Consider the following 16,808-nt stretch of genomic DNA (forward strand, 5'->3'; position numbering starts at 1 on the left):
GCAGTGCATTTGAATTGTTCTTAGTGCTGTTTTAGCTACTTTTCTGTATAAAAAAAAAATTCTTAAGCCTACCTTTCCTGTAACTAGTGTAGTCCAGATTCAGATTTGCTGTATCCAGGACTGTATGTAAGCCTCTGAGCCCCCCAAGCTTTCTGTGTTAGAGGGAAACCTTCTAGCTTATCAGTGGGAGTGGTAAATAGGTAATCTGTCTACCACATAAGGAGTGGTTCTGGCCCAGAAATTGTAGTTATTGGCCGTTTGGGCAGTTTTTCCATCTCTCTCAACTTTCTGATTTAAAAGCCAGCATTTGCATTTGTTTCTCCCCTTTCCTGTAACTAGTTTAGTCCAGATACAGATTCTTAGTTTTAGCACTTGAATTTGTTTATTTGTGATCAGCACTTGCTCAGAACTTGTAAGCATTAAGTAAGCTACTAATTACTACAGCACTCAACCTTCCTCATTACCTAGAGGAAAACAGTTTTGGTAATTACTTTCCTCACTTGCTTAGAGAAAAACAGCTCTTGTACTCACTTTCCTCACTTATCTGGACTCCACAAGGAGGGAGCCACCACAGACCCCTGGAACTACCACCCCATTAGCCTGATAAGCCTGGTCTGCAAGGCCATGGAACGTATCATCATGGAACTTATAAACAAAGACATTGGTAATCTCCAAACTCTGGACCCCACCCAGTTCGGGTTTGTAAAAGGCAGATCATGTCTCCTACACCTGATAGACTTCTATGAAGCAGTCACCAAAGCTGTAGACAAGGATAAGGTGGTTCACACAGCCTATCTAGATCTTGACAAGGCTTTCATCACCATCTCCCACTCTGGAATTATAGATAAACTCACTAAACTAGGTATAAATCTGTATGTCACAAGATGGTTTGCCAACTGGCTCACTGACAGAACCCACACTGTGAAAGTAGCAGACTCCAAATCCGACTTCAGAACAGTGACATGTGGAGTACCACAGGGCTCAGTCTTGGGTCCTCTCCTGTTTGGTATCTACTTCTCTAAAGTACAGGCTAACACAGAAGGTCTTTGGCTAATGAAGTTCGCAGATGACTGCAAACTAGGAGCCATAATCAAAACTCCTAACAATGTTGACATCCTACTAAAGGGCCTCACTGAGACAGATGCCTGGTGTCAAAGCCATGGCCTCAAGCTCAATGCCAAAAAGTGCATTGTCTAAAAACAATGTACCCATGAACTACAACATAGGCGGTAGTATACTTAACACCAAAAGTGTGATAAGAGACCTTGGGACACAGGTGGACAGTAGTCTCTCCTTTGATAATCACATTGCCACAGTAGTCAGGAAATCCTTCTATGTGGCACACCTCATCACAAAAGGTTTCTCATCCAGAAAAAAAGAGGTCATTGTTCCCCTCTACTCATCACTCATTAGACCCATTACAGAGTACAATGCCCCTTTTGGTATGTACCTCACAAGACATCTACAACAACTGGAAAGGCCACAGAAATACCTCACAAAGAGGATTACCAACCTCAAACAGATGCCCTACACAGACTGTCTCGAAAAACTCCAGCTTTACTCTGTCGCATATTTCCTACTCAGAAGTGATCTCTGCCTAACATACAAAGCTATGTCAAACCCAGAGCTGTTGAACATGCTCCACTTAACGAAATCCCAATCCCTTTGAGCTACACGCTCTAGGGACCCAAACCTTGTCACCACAATAAACAGAACATGCTGGAGGGATAGATTCCTGTCCCAGAGACTTCCCGTACTCTGGAATAAACTACTTATTTGTATCAAACAAAGCTCCTCATTAGCACTCTTCAAGAAAAATCTTGATGATTGGATGGGGAATAGGAAATTCACCCCGGGGATCACTTCTGTGGCTCTGCTCGACAGTGGCACAGGAAAATAATTTTCTTGGGTGGCAAAAGCCAGGGTACCTTTTTGGCTGGGCTTGTATAGGCCCTAGGGCTGATAGCCTAGTACCTACCTATGAACCTATGAATAACAAAGAGGAAAGATGACACCCATGCCTGGTTCCTCTGTTTTGACACAACTTGTTAGAGAGTAACCCTCCCACTTTAACTTTTGCCCCTGAACCCTCATATATCTTTGTAATTAACCTCATTATTGTATCAGGGAATACAAATGCTTCCATTGCTCTCCTCCTAAAATCCCATCTTAGTCTGTCTACTGCTTTCTCTGCATTAAGACCCACCAACAACAGTAGTACTTTCCTACATTCTGTTTTCCTCTGTATCATCATTGTTCTATTAATGTTGTCAAATGTTTGCCTCCCGTCAAGAAAACCACACTGATACGTATCTATCAATTTTGGGAACACCTTTGCCATTCATTTAGCTATTATAAACATAAACACTTTATTATCAATGTTTTAAATTGAAATGGGCCTATATAAAGCTGGGTCTGGTGGGTCTTTACTGTCTTTAGGTATTATAGCCACTATGGCTTTCTTCCAGGATGTTGGTGCTCCCCTTATTTTAAAACACTGTTAGACAAAACTTTCCAGATCTTTATTACTTTCTTCCCTGCTAGCTTCCAGACATCCACAGGAATGCCATCTATTTCTGCAGAGTTTCCTGCAGACTGATATAAGTCTCCGTTTTTATCTCATCTCCTCTTAACTTCTATTTGTTGAGCCTCATCTGCCTCTAATTTTGGCATACTCAGTTGTTCCATAAATATCTCCATTTGTACTTTTTCTTGATTCTCACATTCCTCTGCTTTATACAAATTTTCATAAAATTTCCAAAATACCTCTAATTCCTCTACAGGATCTCTGGTTATTTTTCTTCTTATAAAGCTCCTAAGGTTGGCAACAACCCTGTCAATTTTCCATTGCCTAAGTCATTGTACTAAGAGTTTTTGTGCTCGAGTTATCAAAAAAACAGTTGCTTAAGAGCAATCTTTCTAATCTCTTGCATATTATCCAGATACTCCCATATTTTCTCTTTAGTACTCTGCAGTTGCACCTGTTCTTGTTCACCTTTGTCAGACCCTCTAAATAATTCTCTGTACTTTTTAACCATATCCCTTTTTCTTTTATTTCTACCCTAATTTTAAACTCCACTTTCATTTTATCCTACTCACTAGCTATAACTTCTGAAGAAATTTCTGCCTTCCCTAATAGTTCTCAAATAATTTCTACTACTCATTCCTTAAGTTCCTATCTTTTTAACAGGTAGGTGGGAAAGTGCCAGTGTCTTATTTGTATTTAATTACCCTGCATTTTCATTTCAGTTGCTATTGGTGCATGATCTGAAATTGTTAATGGATGTATGTCAAAGCTTTCAATTAAATGCACATGTTCCTGGTGAAATATAATTTCTTTCTAGTCTAGCCCAGATATTAACCTGAGGAATAATATGTAAATTCTCTCTCTCTGAGTTCCTGCTACTGAATTCACATGTTCCATACCAAATATTTTACTAAATTTCTTCAGAAATCTACCCTCTTTTGTTATATTTTCCCATCTAGGTTTCCCAACCTCACTGCTGCAAATCAAGTTCCACTCCCCACCTGTAAGTAATATCACCTGCAGAAAGCTAATTATTTTCCCCAAAATTTCTTAAGCTCCATAATATCAGTTTTAGGTGGAATATAAATACATGCCAGTGTAATCCTCCTTTCTTGCCAATAGCCCATTACTTCCACACGTCTACCATTACTGTCTTTTTTCCACTTATATCACTATTAGAGTCCTCTATAAATTATGAGAAGAAGTTATTCCCACCCGTTATACATGACACCTTTTTAAATGCCCTTTTCCAGCTTTTGTGTTACATTCACCCACTAATGTTTAGCAGGTTGATCTCTTATACAGTTGTCTCATGTCATCTCCATTTGAACCTATGTCACATTTTACAAAACGTTTTTGTTTTACTGAAAACCCTCCAATAAAAACTATACCACAGAACACCCCATAATGTATTAACTTAAAACAAATATACAAAACTATGTACAGCTTCAAATAATGAAGTTTAATCCTCCTGATAGGAAAAATGGTCCCAAATTGACAGCTGCACACACAGGCATATCTTAATCTAACACTAAGGTTACCCATGCTAAAAAGCATGTTATAGCCTGTACTCCTATTTGCACTAATTGCTATTTGTTTCGTCTTATCTTCATTCCCCCTCCCAAATATGAAAAACAGAATATATACTTTCAGAAACCATTAAACTTTAGCCTTAAAAAAAGTTTTCTGGCTTTTATTACTTCTCTCTATAGTCAGTTTGTCTCCATGGAAACACAAGTACCAAATGTACAGCTCTGCAAACCTCAACTCAGACTGAACATTTATTTGCCAAAGGAACCCTTTACATTCAGTGTCCTCTTATTTAGTTGCTTACATAAAAAACATGTTAGATTAAGCCAAAAGATCTTAATCCATACATTCACCTATGCAAAAGTAAGAGAGAACATATCAACTCTACATATATTATAATCTGTGCACTTTTATACCCGGCCCCCACCTCAGTAACTCAGGATTCCATCATATTAACTTAAACATATTTACATTTGTTGACCGGGCTAGTCCAACTGGATATATATCCGTTTACAGTAGAGTAAACATGCTCATGTCCAGCTTTTCTTCTCTTTTTACATTGTAATACCTACATATCTTAAAACTACAAAAGAAAAAGAAAAAGGCACTTGTTTATTTTAGTATCTTTATCACATACAACAATAACTGAAACTATTTTACTATATAATGTGCAATTTGTATCAAGAAATGTCCCATACAAATGCTGTTAAGAACAAACAAGCTGATGCTGTCCTTTTCATTCTTCCTCACTGATGGGTTATGAATCCGGTCCTTGGATCCGACTCAGCCACATTTTCCAAACTATAGATCCTAATCTTGAGTTCCTCCTCCTATAATGCACTATACTACCTCTAACTCCTCAGATCTCTGCCACCAAATTGGTAAGATGGAAGATTCCTAGTTATCGGGCTGGAAGTTTATTTTGTCTAATTCTTTTTCTCTAAAATTGTTGGTTGATCCCATAAATTTTCTTCTACTGGTTCTATTTCCTTCCTCCCTCAGTAGCCACCTGCGGCTGTTTATTGCTATTTATTATTATCTAGATTTATTTGTAGACTTTCCTTTGGTGGTACTTTCTTGTCAGCTGGTGCATCATCGGTGTTATAGGGTTGCTGGCTCTACCTTTTGACAGTCTCATGGTTTGCCTATACTTGTCTATCCCTTTGTAATGATCTCTCTTTGTGCAAGAGCCCATTTTGTTGGATTGCCCAAGTCTTTGTCTTGCATAATGGTTTATCCTTTGTGCTGAATTGAGACTTCATGCCTTTCAGCAGTGTGCTCTTCCCTTACATTCTGGCAGGGTGTGCCATTTGTTTTCTCTCTGGTCTGGGTGCTTCTCGGTTGCCTCTTTTTTTTTTTTTTTTGGCTAGGTCTTGGTGCTGCCATCCACTCCCTTCCTTTCAGAGACATGCCTAAGTTAAAACAAGTGGCTCTTTGAGTAAGTGTGGGATCAGATGGTGTAGCAGAGTTGGTTCACTCTGATGCCATGTCCTTAAAACCTTTCATGCTAGTGATTAATTTAAAATTTTCATTTTTTGTTTCTGGTCAATCATTTTGGGTTTTTGTGATCTCCTATTACAAAACGATAAGTGACAGTTGACTTAGTCAGGACCCCCCAACCCTTTTCACCCATTCATACTGTTTTTCAGTATTTCCTTTTTTCTTGCCCCTTGGGTCTTAATTTTTAGCTTTTGTTGCTTTTTACATGGTACTTGGCTGAGGTGTAGTGTAAGAGACAGTTGCAAGGGATAAACACCTCTCCCCATACCTTGGAGCAATCTATCTTCTTAATAAATGATAATAAATGTTAGCTATTAAAAGTGCACTGTAACTTCAAAAAGGTTTTGCTGTTTTAGATTTGTCCTGACCAAGCTATATCGCAAACTGATGGCTACTTGTGCGGTCTTGGAGAGTGCCTATGTCTTCATGGACTGCTTTGTTTGCTGGAAATGCAGGCTATGGGTGCTTTGACCTCTGCACCTTACAGCGTTTTACTGATTTCCTTCAGGGCTCAACCTCCATAAACAAAAGAAATATATGTTTATAATGTGATAAGAATCCCAGATCCTTTTCCTTGGATCTGGGGCTAATAGGGCCTCCATCAGATCCCAGGTCTTTCAGATCATGTGGTCCCCTGTGGTGTTTCCACTTGCCTATTATTGCTGGACCCTAAATCTTTGGATCCGACAGTCTGTGTGTGTTACTGCACAACAATCTTCCTGGATCAGGCAGGTGCGAGAAATCATATGGATTGTGGTTTCTTCCATCTGATCCAATAGACCAGACCATTGTTTTCTCTGCTTTCCCTGGATCTTAGACTGGGATTCATGAATGCCAGGTACCTTCAGAGAGTTGTGCAGTTTTTCAGATCCAGTCCCTTTAGATCCAGAACTACTGGACTGGTGAAGTTTCTTTGGATCTGAGGTACTCCTCAGATCTGACGGCTTTATTATTTGTTAGATCCAGACCTGCCAGCAAATGGTTTTCTCCTCAGATCTGAGGATTTCGGATCCTGCATGTGGCAGATCATTCAGAAACAGCTGAGTTATCTTCAAATCCAGTGCCTTCGGATCTGGAGCTGTGGAGTAAATGGTTCTCTCCTTGGATCCGAGGTTTTGGGATCAGATGTATGGCAGATCACCCAGAGAGAGCTGGGTTTTTCTCCAGTCTGGTGCCTTTGGATCCAAAACTGTTGTGTGGACTTGGCTTGTTTAAGTCCAAGACATCCCTCAGAGCTGATAACTTGTTTTTTTTCTGGTAACCTTCAGCTTCAGTAAGAGGGAGTTTGGCATAATGGTTAAGATATTTGCCTTACAGACAGGTGCAGGAATTGAGAGACTGTAAGTGGTCTGGTTTGTCACCATGTTTGGTTGTTTTAATGCAGTTTATAGAATTTTACATTCATACAAAATGATCTGCCTGTAACCCTTATTTCCCATTTTCTATGGTTTTGTCCAGATTCTCTGAGTTGAGAGGTTTGGCCCCTTTTTTCTCCTGGAAAGCATGGTGGCTTAATAGAGGATTATGTGCTGCTGTACTCTATGGGCACAGTTTGTGGGCTGTCTTCCTGATGCTACATAGGTGGAATTCATCTGTTCCTTTGTGTCTGGGGGTCTTTGGCACACATGGAGTTCTGGACATTTCACTCCATCATGGCTCCATGGGGTTGCTTGCTGGGGCTGATGGCCCAATGTACAAGTTGGCTTTGGAGATTTGTGTTGGTCCTAGTTCACAGTCCACTACATGGGTTCACCAGGGCGTCCAGTGCTTCTCTCTGTAGAGCTGTGGGCAAGGATCTAACCTGCCCCTTTTTTCCTAATGGCATTTGACTTGACTCAGTGAGAAGGAACTTTCTCTTTATTCTCTCTCTATATCTCTCTTTCTTATTGTTTTTGTTTTTCAGTAGCCTTTTCTTGCTTTGAACTTGGGTAACCATTATTTCATCTACGATGTTTTCCAGAAGGCTTTCCCTTTGGGCTGCATGGGCAGAGAAAAGCATTCTGGCTCTTCCACTGGGTCACTCATGTGAGGGTGAAGGATACCCCATTTTTTTCTGGTGGCATTCTCTCATTGTCTTCACCTGTAGAATACTTCATTTTCACTGGGTGCAGTGACCTCTGTTGCTTTGTGAGAGTGTTGATTGACGGTGACTTGTTCCTCTTGTGAGACATATGTACACACAGAGGCACTGTCTCATGGATCCCCACACTCTCGTATCTCTTCATGGTTGATATTCGTAAGACATTGTTTTTTTGGTCCTTTCCTTCGACTAACTGGTTGGCCCTGACTCCACCATTTCCCAGAGATTCAGGTATGATTCTATATTATTTCCGGTAAATCCTTAAAGTGTCTTTGTTTAAATGTCCCCCTTGATGACTTTCTTTTCTTTGGGGCATCAGTGAATGGTCTACTCACCTGCACTAATAAGACAAAGGAGCAAGACCATGAATGCTGCCAGAATCAAAGCCTTTCTGCTTTCACTCATGTTCTATCCCAACAAGGCTATAAAAATATGTATCTAGAGCAAATGGTCCACAAAAACATGTTCCTGTATACTACTTTTTTGATAGATCCCATCAGCTCCCTTACGCATCTCAAGAGCTACCTTTCTCTCAAAAATGCTGGGGGTCATGATTGCCCCCATCTGGACATCCAGCCTAATTTTGCAAACAACTCCTACGCTGTCAAAATACATTGCTAGATCTTCCTCCCTTTTATCCAAAAAAAAAAAAAAAAAGGAGACACAGATATGTGGGACCTGAGCTCTACAGTATATAAGTATTTGAAATCTCTTTGGAACCTGTATAAATTCCAGATGCTTCACAATTCAGTCCATCTTGTCTCCTCTTTGCATACCTTAACCAAAGTGTCCCTTACGCCTCTAAGATGCACAATACCACATTAAAATGGTGGACGTTCTGGGTCAATAAAGAGCTATTCACTATCCATTCAATTATTTACCTCCCTTATCATCACCATAGCCGAGGAATTGTGGTATTGTATGAGGATGTCGGGAGTGGCAGAGAAGTATGTAAGAGTGGTACAGGATATGTACGAGGGTAGTTTGACATTGGTGAGGACTGCGATGGGAGTGACAGATACGTTTAAGGTGGAGGTGGGATTACATCAAGGATCAGCTCTGAGCCCTTTCTTATTTGCAGTGGTGATGGACAGGTTGACAGATGAGATCAGACAGGAGGCCCAGTGGACTATGATGTTTGCAGATGACATTGTGATATGTAGTGAGAGTAGGGACCAGGGTGAGGAGACCCTGGAGAGGTGGAGATATGCTTTAGAGAGAGGAATGAAGGTCAGTAGGGCTAAAACAGAATATATGTGTGTAAATGTGAGGGAGGGTAGAGGAATGGTGAGGATGCAGGGAGTAGAGTTGGTAAAGGTGGATGAGTTTAAGTACTTGGGATCAACAGTTCATAGTAATGGTGAGTGTGGAAGAGAGGTGAAGAAGAGAGTACAGGCAGGGTGAAATGGGTGGAGAAGAGTGTCAGGAGTGATTTGTGACAGACGGGTACCAGTAAAAGTGAAAGGGAAGGTCTACAAGAGGGTAGTGAGACCAGCTATGTTATATTAGTTGGAGACGGTGGCATTGACGAAAAGGCAGGAGTCAGAGCTGGATGTGGCAGAGTTAAAGATGTTAAGATTTGCACTGGGTGTGACTAGGATGGATAGGATTAGGAATCAGTATATTAGAGGGTCAGCTCAGGTTGGGCAGTTTGTAGACAATGCAAGAGAGGCGAGATTGCATTGGGTTGGACATGTGCTGAGGAGGGATGCTGGGTATATTGGGAAAAGGATGCTAAGGATGGAGCTGCCAGGTAAGAGGAAAAGAGGAAGGCCTAAGATAAGGTTTATGGATGTGGTGAGAGAGGACACGCAGGCAGTTGGTGTGAAAGAGCATAATGCAGAGGACAGGAAGAAATGGGAACAGATGATCCGCTGTGGTGACCCCTAACGGGAACAGCCGAAAGAAGATGATGATCATCACCTTGGCTCCAGGAACCTTACTTTATGCCATGCAAGTGTGTCAGCTCACATGGTACTAAAATGCTTCTACTATGATCATATACTAATAGTTAACTTTTCACTTCTCTGATCAGATATCTACGTCTGCTAACCTATACTTACTCTTTGTTTGTACATTCCCATTATCTAGCCTTTCTAGCAAAACTTTTTTCATGCAGTCCCTTTCAATAGACTTAGACAGTGGTCTGTTCCGTATCAGTCTTATCTTCCTCCTCTACTTGCATCTGATTTGGCAGACGTTATATTTGTTAGAGTTCCCGACCTTAGGACATATGGTAGGTCAAACTGTTACCTTTATCTCCACTATTAACCACAGTTCTTTCTATATGATACTAATCACTATGATAAGATGCATATGAAGTGAGGAATGGCCCATCCTTATGGTCCTTCCAGGGAATCTGTAGGGCTTGTCACCCCAGTCATTACAATGGTTCTTCTAATATTGTAAGGAGTGTTCTTTTTGTAGAACATGCTCTTCTTTCTGACCTCCAGTGAGATTATGGTTCAGCTGGGCCTCCTGGTCTATTTCCTACATATCTATCCCCTTCCATTGGTCTACAAGTTTCTACACTAGCTGTCAGGCCAAAAACTCCATTAACAGCCTTGGCACATTTTGGTCCCCTTTTGAAATAACATCCAGGTTTCATATAGTCCAACTCAGATCTCCTATCCTTTATTATGGAGATCTGGTACTTTTCTGTTTACACACGCTGCAATTAGTGGCATGGACAATGATTATTCAATGCTCTAACCTCTCTTCCACCTAACCATGAAAGCCCCTTGATGCAGTAAGCAATTAAAAAAAAGGACGGCTTTCACAATTTCAGGTCTTGTATGCCAGACTACCTACATAATCTTCCATAAAGTCAAGGTATTCCGATGGACCAATCCTTTCTTTATACCCATGATGGTCACAGAGGTGGTCAATTATCTCCCCATATAATTGACAAATATCTCTTCTGTAATCATCTGTTGTATTTGCCTTTTCTGTTTCCCGAATGGTTGAAATTGCATTATCTTTCTACAACCCTCTCTACCTATGTCATCAGACTTTTTCTTGAGCTTACTTCAGGAATATCTGTCCTAAGGTCTCTTCCTTAAACAGTCATACCTTTGTAGGCATTATAATTTGGACATTGTCTCTGGAAGCAGTCCTCCCTTTGGTGTGACAGTGCTCCAGCATCTCCTTCCTTTAAATTCATGGCTTCCTCATTTTCCTTACTCACAGAGTCTTTGTTTGATAATACCTCTTTTACAGTCACTTGCTCAATAAATCTTACTTTTGTGAGGTATTACTACCTGGGCACTGTTTCCAGAAATAGACCTTCTTTTACTTTGACAGTGCTTTGACATATCCTTCTTTGATGGCCTCCCAAGAGTTACGTAGCTGGGGACTCTAACCATCAGTGAGGAAGAAAGAAAAGGGCAATATCAGATTTATCAGTTACGTACTTACCATAACTTGGCATCTGTGTTGTCCATTTTCATTCTTCCTCACCTTCCCTCTGAGCCATCCCCAGGTCTTATCCTTTCTAAAAGGATTTTGGATGTTACAGAAGCTTTTTCTTTTTCTTTATCTGTCCTCTCTCTGTAAACAGTAGACATGGGTAGTAAACTCAATCTGCGGAGTTAGAGGTAGTGTAGTGCATTATGGGAGAGGGAGGAGCTCAAGATTAGGATCTAAAGTGTGGAAAATGTGTCTGAGTCAGATCCGAGGACCAGATCCTTAACCCATCAGTGAGGAAGAATGAAAATGGACCACACAGATGCCAAGTTATGGTAAATACATACAGTAACTCCTTATTTTACTTTAGTTACTTTTCTTTTGTTTTCCTTCTTCCCTTCGGTGTTCTTCCAAACATTTATGACATGAAGTGGGGCATATGCTTTTCAGTCCCTCACAAGTTTAACAAAGTCAGCAAAAGTTCAATCTTTCCACTTTTTCATGTAAAGCCATACATTACAAATGTGATGCTTTACAGCATCACGTTTATTTACTAATTTCAGTGTTGCTGATCTTCTTTCTGTTCATCTCCATAACCTAGCCCCAGACTCTGGTAAAAGTCCAAGGTACTCCCAATTCTTCTACTCAGCTCTTGCGCTTTTTTTTTGTCTCAAGCATTTTCCCGTGGAACATTGGAAAATGTTTCATGGTCAAAGTCTCTGCATAAGCTTTATTGTCAGATTAATGAGAAGCAATGTCTCCTTCTGTTTGATGGCTCACGTTTTATTGGACAAACTTTTCTATTTCCTTCTTATCCTGTTCTGCATCAAACATGACTTTGATCCTCTAGGAAAAAAATACTCTGAAGACAGTGAGGTACAGCAGCAGCTTGTGACTCACACTTGCCTCTCAACATTTCCTGAGTCCTGGGATAAATTTGCTTCTCTTCTGCCTGGTGTACAGTGAATACTCATTTTCCACAAAAACTCTACTATCCCCAGTTTTTAATATTTTGCCCTTTGCCACAGTTATGCCAAGAACAATTTTTTTCTGCCAGTATGATTGCATCTTTACTGATACAGGTCTTTGCTGCTTTCTCTTGGTCAGGTTTGGAGCATGCTCATGATTTTCCCTTTCATTTAACAAATCCTGCTGCTGAATACCAGTCCAGTTACTTATTTGCGCTTTCATAAAATTAATACAGTATGTTCCTTCCAGTTTCTCTAGTACAGCAGAAACTCTCATGCTTTCCCTGTGTACTCTGTTCTCTAACTCTACCATTTTTTGAAACAGTATTTCTTAAGCAATCTCATACTCAAGTCGGCCATTTTGACCTCTGATTTTTGCAGTTTTATCAATTTGTCTGAATAGCTGTTTAAAGCTTCTTCCATTTTCCCAACCTTTTGCTGTTTGAGTTGATATACTCCATTGTTTAATTTATTTTAATCTTACGTGCTTATAAGCAAAAAATACAAGCATGCCTTTATAGAAGGATGGTTACAAGAGATTCATCAGCATTCAGTCAATCCAACTCCTACTTGATACTAACACAGTCCAAGTCATGCCTTAGCTCTGCACACTTCAAACCCACATTACCTACTATACAGCTTTCGAAAGCTTAAACATTTTGGCCTTTGCTGCTTCAGGAGACTAGGATTCCTTCCATTATCTCCAGAGCATAATGCACTCAAGCTTTGCAGTCAGTCTCTTTACAGTTGCAAAGTGTGAATCTTTTTCTGATTCTTTTCTTTTTCCAAACATCTTAAATTTTCACATATGACAAAGGCAATCACATGTATATAAATGAAAAACATAAAAAATACCACTTTAGCTGCAGTTTACATCACAGACATCATTGAAACAACTTAAGTTGCAAACATTATACATCACTTATAAACCATCCATTCATTGTCAGTTAAGCATTATATGGCTCATTCAAATCCTTCATCTTTAACCTCTCCCCTTCTCTGCAGATATTATTCCAATAATTCCAATTTTTTCCTATGTAGTTTGTTCCTTCCCTTTTCTAAATATCCCAATTCCAGTTGTTTATCTCTGCTACTACATTCCCTACATCTAATAAAGTTGGTCTAAACTTTGATTTCCATTTTCTAGTAACTGCTTTTTTGGCAGCCACTATAATTAGACTCAGCAAGGCTTTACTATGTCTAGGCAATTCCGATTCTGTAGCATAACTGAAAAAAAAAATCACCTCCCCAGTCAGTCCAATCTGCTCACCCAGCATCTCTGACAGAGCGGTCTGCAGGGAATCCCTAAAGTCTGCCAGCTCATTAAACTCCAAAAAATATGTTGCCAGCTACCTATTTCTTGCCCATCAAACCTCCAACATTATACACTTCTCAGCTACAAGATTGCCTACATTCCTGCTCATTGTTTAATTTATTTTAATCATCTGTGAGAACATTTGATTTATCTTTTCTTCTAGAGTACTGGAAGTCATGTCTTGCTGCAAAGTTGGAATTTGAACTGTTTTTTGCTGAACAGCTACTGGATTCTTCCCAGTCAGTGTTTTCTTTCCACCTTTTGCAGCTGATTTTCTTTCGGGCTAAGTTTCTTCCTTGCTGGCATCCAGGCAGAGTACTTACTAGCCAGTAACTTAATTTACTAAAACTTGCACAGTTTCTGGCCCTTATCACTCGGTTTCTTTTTTTAGACAGGCAGAGTTGAAGTCAAGAGGCTGATCAGTGTATAGCCATCTTGGAAGTTCCGTTCTTTACCATCCAGTTCTTGATGTGAAATGGAGGGCAGATAGGAGGTCCCAGACAGGAAGGAAGGAATGGGCCATAGGACTCTTCCCTAACTTGGAAATACCTTGTTCCTGTTCTTCTATAATAAATGAGCTAATTGGGAAAAGGTAGAGGAGCCATTGGGCAAGATCATGGGCATAGCAAAAAAATATTCTGAGGTAATTTACTCTATCCACAGATCAATGTAAAAGTGGACCAAATGGTCCAAACTATTAAAACCTAATGTGAGAATTTAGTAAATCCAGAATGATGTCTTAAAGTTCTGTAATACAGAACTGCACATATGCAACCCACTGGAACTTTCACTCATGCTCATGCTGTTGTCAATGGAAGATGTCCTAAAGCTACACTCCCTCCTAGTACCTGAAAAATAAATGATGCAAGTAAACTTTTGAAAGAAAGGCAACACAGATTTTTTACTACAACAGATCATCAGCAATACTTCCTGAGTTTGAAATGGGAAAAATAACAATGGCTGTGGACTCTGGACTTTCACAGAAAACTAATGCCCCTGTTAATCTCACAGGGCCAACAGAACTGAGGTCATATCTTCCTAAGAGTTCACACATGTAAATATACAGAAGAAGCAAGGAGAATTTTGTCAAGCAATATTGTCTGAAAGACATGGAGTTTTCTGACTTTCTCATTTCAAATATGGCACTATGAGGATCCAGACAGAGAAAACACCTCACATGGAAACATGTCTTAGAGTGGTACTGAAACTTAGTATCAAAGCTTTGAGAGTTGATCCTGTTACAAGTGATACTAATAATCATGTTATTAAGGATAGTAGTAAAGTTCCTGGTCAGTCTGCTGTGAATTAATACTTAAGATATGAAAGCTTGATCAATAAATGATTATATTATAATAATTGTGCATAGTGCATACATTTTCTTATGCACTTTGAATTACTCTGTTGCAAAAAAGTATTTCATTTTTAACACCTTTATTGAATTATCACTTAAGATATATGTAAACATACATTAATAGAAAAGAAAGCAAACCATATTAATACTTTTTCATGCATTGGACATTACATATATGGTTTCTTTTTTTCTATATAACCATCATTTACTCCAACATTACATAAATTGCTCAGTTTCTGCCTTCTCTTAAACCTCACTCTTCCTTCTGAACATTGTTCTGCATGTATTGTTCCCACAAATGTAACTTATTACTATGTAATTGGCTCCTTCCTTTTTCTAAAGATCCCACTTCCAGTTATTTTATCTCTTAACATTCAATATGTCAGTTGAAGTTGGTGTACATTCTGAGTTCCATTTTCTAGTAATTGCTTTTTTGGCAGCCAATAGCATTAAACTTAAAAAGTTCTTCGTATGTCTGAGTAATTCAGATATTGTGTCCCAGCTAAAACACAAGTAATTTCCTTAGTTACAGCAAATTGTTTCCAAATATTCCTGTCAGGGTACTGTACCAACTCATTACACTCCAAAGAAAATTGCTTCCAGTTACCTTTCTCTTTCCTGTCACACCTCCATTTGGTATCTACCTGAGGAAAAATTCTCTGAAGTCTGCTTGAGGTATAAAAATACTTATGCAAACAGTTTGGAGTCACATATATGTCCTTCTATTTTCCTTTGTAAATTGTTTTTCCAGTCTATTTTACCAATCTTTTGTAACCTCCTCTGATTGATTCTTATAGTTATCATGCAGTATTTTATATGCCCTAATAATTATCCTTTTTTAACAGCAGCTTCTGTTCTAGACTTGATTATAAACTCTAAGACCTGATCTTTCACTTTGGTTTCCCCATCCCTTTCTCTTTGCCTATACTCTGATATCAATGCCTGGTAGGGAAAGCAGTCTCTGGCCTGTAGTCCAAACTTTGGCTTGGCCTCATCCCTCTCTATTACCATTCCCTTTCTAGTAATATGTTCCCAATACCTTGGTTCTGTGGCTAGTTTTCTCTGGTAAAATCAACCCTTTTTGCCTACTTTCTGTACCCCTACTTGCAGGGATCCCTACTGGCAAAATTTCATTTTTCCATTTCCATCTTGACTTAGTTCTTGTAATACTTTCTGTATGTTTATGAATATAATATTCAGTATGATTGTTACTATTTTCACTAATGATCTGATTCCAAAATTCTAGCCTCCCCACTTCATCGTCATCCCTTTCCACTTTTATTTAGAACCTTCTGCTTGTGTTATGTATATGAATTTTAACTGCATAACTCTTAAATATCCATATAAATTAGGTAATCCTAACAACCTTGTTCATTGGGGAGGATCAACTTATCCCATCCCAAATAATTAACTTCAATCGTAATTAAATGTCAAGATCTCCTCTGGCTGATAAAATATTCTTGTCCTTTGAATAAAATGAAAGGGACTCAAACATTTTAACTGCTTGTGTCTAGCTATTCATATCCATAAACAAGACCTTCCAGTTTCTCAGTCTTTATATAATCTTTTAATTAGCCTCTTTCCATATATCCCTAGCTACTAAAACAGAATTCTTTCAAATCCATGCAATTAAATATTTCATTTTATCATGTTTCTATAAATATGGGTATTGCTGTACCCATTTATGTGCGTGTGCATAATTTACCACTACAGCTTTTGGATTATCTTCATAAATTTTAAATCTTTAAAAACTTGAAACTGTCTAAAAATGTTCCACAACACTTGCATGTCCTCGTCTGGATTTATCAAGTACATCTGGAAATAAAGCCAGCTTTTCTTGATTACCATACCAATTATAATCTTGAATTTTTGCAACCCTTACTTTGTCAATGGCTATCTATATAAACCAAAGAGAAAAGAGGACACCCCTGCTTGGTCACTTTGTTAAAACACAGCTTATCACAGAGGAGCCCTCCCACCTTAATTCTTGCCTGTGATCCTCCATATATCCTCCCAATTAACCCTTTTATTGTACCAGAGAATGCAAATACACTACTCTTAAAACCCCAACTATATTGAATGCTTCCCCTACATCAAGACCCACCAACAACAGAAGTGTTTTCTTACATTCA

This window comes from Protopterus annectens, chromosome 2.part2 (genome assembly GCF_019279795.1).
Source record: "Protopterus annectens isolate FY-2018-M chromosome 2.part2, PAN1.0, whole genome shotgun sequence".
Lineage (NCBI taxonomy): Eukaryota > Metazoa > Chordata > Ceratodontiformes > Protopteridae > Protopterus > Protopterus annectens.